This window comes from Neovison vison, chromosome 3 (genome assembly GCF_020171115.1).
Source record: "Neovison vison isolate M4711 chromosome 3, ASM_NN_V1, whole genome shotgun sequence".
Lineage (NCBI taxonomy): Eukaryota > Metazoa > Chordata > Mammalia > Carnivora > Mustelidae > Neogale > Neogale vison.
The window spans coordinates 165057020-165062368 of NC_058093.1; the positions used below are offsets into that span (position 1 = coordinate 165057020).

At 43.4% G+C, this 5349-nt stretch overlaps 1 pseudogene; it reads left to right on the top strand.

The window, feature by feature from the left end:
- The first annotated feature begins 771 nt into the window (after positions 1 to 771).
- LOC122901938 lies at positions 772 to 4102 on the top strand (annotated as a pseudogene).
- The last annotated feature ends 1247 nt before the right edge of the window (positions 4103 to 5349 follow it).

The window sequence follows — 5349 nt, forward strand, 5'->3', positions numbered from 1 at the left end:
TCACTTCCCTACATGCCAATTTAAAGGTTATTTTGAGCTCCTGTATGATGATACTGCCTGCTGGTGGGAACCCTGTAACCCGTGTGGCATGGGAGTGAATTTGGTTAGTTTTTGCTAAGGTTGTGTGGAAATCCTTGCAGTAGTAAATGGGCAGAACTCAGTCCCTTTACATTTCTACAACTGCATATTTCAAAATTCCCCATTGTCCAAAGCTGCCACAGCCGTCATTCATAGATCTGCACATTTTTTAAGGAAGTTTCTAACTGATTAAATCAGATGAACAATCTTATTAAAATGCCATAGAGGCTATAGATCTTGGAGATTCTCAGGGTGGCACCTAAAACCATCTACACTTGGAGCTTTGTCTATATTCAGAGCTGATAAAATAAGCTTTTCCATCTTGACTACACCCACATTTATCTAGGTAGAAGCCTGGTTTAGGTCAAAGGTCTGAGTGGAGATTAACACAATACTTACATTTCATTTTCCTTTCCTTTCCTTTCCTTTCTTTCTTTTCTTTTTACTTTTCTTTTCTTTTCTCTTCTTTTCTCTGTGTGTGTGTGTGTGTGTGTGTGTGTGTGTGTGTGTGTTGTTGATGTTATCGTTGTTGTTGTTGCTGTTGTTGAAAGTTTATACTAAGAGAATGTTAACGTGCAGGGTGATATGGCCACAGGGAGGTGGCCTGTGTGGAACCGCAGCCAGACCACTGATGCTCACTGCAGCTGTCTAACAAAGGGCTATTACTCTTGTCGGCACCTGGCTGACACCACCATGCTGCAGCAATTCAACAAGAGAAACAAGGAAGCAGGTGGAGGCTCCAACCCATCCCAGCATCTTGAGAAGAGCATAGTACTCCAGGAGGTCCATGTGTTTATTGACACTCTGGTTAGCTCTTGAAAATTTGCCTACATCCTCACCAACATCCTTTACTTCATAAACCAGGGGGAACACCTAGGGACCACTGATGTGACCAGGGCCTTCTTTGCCATGACCGAGCTCTTTCAGTCCAATGATCCCATACTCCATTGGATGTACTACTTAGTCATCAGGGAGATATCTTGCATTGATGAGGATGACATTATCATCATCAGAAGCCCGACAAAGGACACGACCAGGGAAGAAGACAGCCAAAAGGTCTGGCTCTGCATGCCCTTTGCCGGATAAGTGATAGCACCATGCTGCAGGCTATTGAGTGCTACATGAAGCAGGCCATCATGGCCAAGGTGCCCAGTGTCTCCATCACTTCCCTGGTATCCTCCCTGCACCTGCTGCAGTGCAGCTTTGATGAGATCAAGCTCTGCGTGAATGAGACCGAGTAGGTGGCATCCAGTGATAATCCCATGGCCCAGTACTATGTGCTGGGCTTCCTCTACCCTGTACATAAGAATGACCACCTGGCTGTCAATAAGCTGATTAGCAAGTACTCCCAGCATAATCTCAAGTCTCCCTTTGCCTACTGCATGATGATCCAGGTGGCTGAAAGCAGTTGGAGGAAGAGGATGGCAGTCATGACAGCCCAATGTTTGACGTCACTGTTAGCTTCTTGCCCAACAAGTGCAAGATGATGGTATACAAAGTTGTCTCATACATTGTGAATCTGCCAGGCTGCAGTGTCAAAAGCTAGCCCCAGCTCCATCAATGCTCCAGCTCTACTGCAGTTCACCCAAGGTCACTGCTGTGCACACCCTCAATAAAGTGGTCTGGGAGAATCTGTCAGCAGTGATGGCCTGCAGTCTGGACCTGGAGAAGCTGGTTGCATATTTGAATTGCAGCATCACCACAACGGCCATCACCATATTCCTAAAGACTGAAAACAAATATGCCTCATGAAGCAGATCTCATCCTTCATGTCAGAGATCTTGGATGAGTTCAAGGTGGTGGTAGTCCAGACTGCCATGTGTCAGAAGTATCCTCTGTGGTCATAAACTTCCTATTCACCATGCTGTGAGTAGATGGTGAGTATGAGTAGGCCATTATAGACTGCATTATAAGAATCACTGAGAAGAACTCAGAGAACAAGGAGATCAGGCTTCAGAACATATGTGAGTTCATCAAGGACTTCAAGTTCACCATGTTGGCCACCCATGTCCTGAATCTCTTGAGCCAGGAGCAACCCAAGACCAACAACCCCTCCACATACCTGCTTCATGTATGACTGCTTGGTCCTGGAGCATGAGGAGGTCAGGGCAGGTGCTGTGAGTGTTCTGCCCAAATTTGGAGCCCAGAAAGAAGAGACGTCACTCAGTATCCTGACGTTGCTAAAGAGATGTGTGATGAATGATGACAGTGAAGTAAGGGACCAAACTTCCCACTATCTCAATATCCTGGAGCAAAAGGAGAAGGCCCTCAATTCAGTCTATATCCTAAATGGTCTGACTGTTTCCATCACTGGTCTGGAAAGAGCTCTGAAGCAGTATACCCTAGAGCCATCCAACAAAACCTTTTAACCTCCAGTCTGTTCCCCTGGCCACCATGCCAATGGCAGATCAGAGAACCAAAAGCACCCTCATCATAGCTGCCAAGCAGTCTGAGAAAGTAGCAGCCACCTGGAAAGGGATCTTCCAGGAGCACCTAACAAAAGTACCAGAGTTCCATGGGTGGGTTCCCCTCTTCAAGTCCTTGCTGTAACCCTCACTGAGTCAGAGACAGAGTATGTTACCATAGCACCAAACACACATGGAGTTCCAGTTTAATTGCACAAACACACTCAATGAACAGACTTTGGAGAATGGTACAGTGCGGGTGGAGCCCATTGAAGCCTGCAAAGTGCTCTGTTACATGGATGCCCAAAGCTTACCCTACAACCAGCCTGGGACCTGTTGCACACTGGTGGCACTGTCCAAGGAAGACCCCACAGCTGCGTCCTGCACATTCAGCTGCATAATGAAGTTCACTGTCAGGACTGTGACCCCTCCATTGGTGAGACTTGTGATGAGGGCTATGAAGATGAATATGTGCTGGAAGATCTGGGATTCATCATGGCTGACTGCATCCAAAAGGTCATGAAGTTGAACTTTGAAACAGTCTGGGTTGAGGTAGGGAATGAGTTTGAGAAGGAGGAAGCATTCTCCTAGTCTACCCTCAAGACACTTGAAGAGACTGTGGGAAATATGGTGAAATTCCTGGGAATGTCCCCTTGTGGAGCCCAAAGTTCCAGGTAACAAGAGCACCCACACATTGCTCCTGGCTGGTGTGTTCCAGGATGGTCACAACATCTTTGTGTGCTCCCAACTGCTGCTTTTGGATTCAGTAAAAAAGTGGATGACAGCAAGAAGTTCGGAGGATGCAGTGCAAGTTGGTGCAGCATCTTTGGAGAACAGTGTGGAGATTCCTCAAGAAATTAAAAATAGAACTTCCCTATGACCCTGCAATTGCACTCCTGGGTATTTACCCCAAAGATACAGATGTCATGAAAAGAAGGGCTATCTGTACCCCAATGTTTATAGCAGCAATGGCCACGGTCGCCAAACTGTGGAAAGAATCAAGATGCCCTTCCATGGATGAATGGATAAGGAAAATGTGGTCCATATACACTATGGAGTATTATGCCTCCATCAGAAAGGATGAATACCCAACTTTTGTAGCAACATGGACAGGACTGGAAGAGATTATGCTGAGTGAAATAAGTCAAGCAGAGAGAGTCAATTATCATATGGTTTCACTTATTTGTGGAGCATAAAAATAGCATGGAGGACATGGGGAGTTAGGAGAATGGAGTTGGGGGAAATTGGAAGGGGAGGTGAACCATGAGAGACTATGGACTCTGAAAAACAATCTGAGGGGTTCGAAGTGGCGGGGGTGGGGTGGGAGGTTGGGGTATCAGGTGGTGGGTGTTATAGAGGGCGTGGATTGCATGGAGCACTGGGTGTGGTGCAAAAATAATGAATACTGTTATGCTGAAAATAAATAAAAAATAAATTAAAAAAAAAAAAAAAAAGAAGTTCGGAGGAGAAGCCAGCAGACATCATCTTGGCTTCTGTGGTTAAGAGGCCAGACTGCATGGGCCCTATTCTTACCCTTACCCCTCCAACATTAGGCAGAAGTCACACCTTCCTCCTGAACCCAGTGGAAACTTCTTCCTAAGCCTCAGTATTCAAAAACAGCAATCACTAATTAATAATAATAATAAAATAAAAAAAGTAAAAAATAAAAATTTATTTAACCCCTGCCCCAGGACTTTTAAGGAGTAACTTTTTTTTTCCCTTTTTTTCAATGGGGGATGATTTTAGCTTGTCCTAGAACCTGCTGCCCTGCTTGTTAGGGAGGGGACATCCAAATGAATAGAAAACTCTCACCTCCTCTTGAATTTATTACCAAGGAAATAATCTTATCCTTATAAATAAACCAGTACATTGTTTTAAAATAAATACATAAATGAAGAATGTTAAGAAGTTGTAGGAATAAATACACACGGACATTTGGGATTTTACAAAAGGATCAACTTGTCAGAATTTGTGTTAATGAAGCTAAAGCAAGGCCTCCTCACAGAAATGAATGTTAGCGATAATTCTGGAACTTTGTGGCTTGACATACCTTCTCTTTTAACATCGTCCCCAGGATTCTGAGATGTCCCACAGAGAACTCGTGGTTAGGCACTGGAGGCATTTGAGCTTGTTTCTCAGGTCAGGAATCTTACAACTGACACATTACCTTGTGGTGATGGTATTGGAATAATTTGCAAAGCAAGGTCCCTAGGAAAAAACAGAGCAAAAACAAAATAATGGAGAAAACCTTTATTTTTGAGAAAACAGGTGCAGCCAAATGTATAGGTTCAATTATTTTGGTGGAATCCAACCACCACTTTGGGGCTGATGCAGAAAGGAAAGTTCCTACAGAAAATATCAGGGTCAAATCCCTTATCCCTGGGGACAGCTGGCAAGTCTCCATGGCTTTTACCTCAAAGCCCCCAGTCACCTGTGAAAATGCTTAGGCTCATGATTTTAGGATCTCAAAATAGGAAATGCCTCCACAAAAAATAATTAGAAACTTTAAATATATAAAGTATAACTCTGGTTATAACATATGACACTTGTTTTTTATTTTGTCTTTTCTATTTCCCAATAAAACACATTTTTATATACAATGTGGCTATTTCCAGCAAAATTCTTTTTATGGTACACTGTAACTATAAAGTGAATGTAGGAGTCACTAATGTGCATTCTATTTTATAATTCTGAAATTCAATACTGAAGCCAGCCTGTGTCAGCCTTGAGTACTCATGTACATCCAGATAATGAAATAGTATTCAGAGCTAAAAAGAAATGAGCTATCAAGCCATGAAAAGATGTAGAGGAACATTTAATACATATTACTAAGTGAAAAAAAAAAGCCAATCTGAAAAGGCTACAT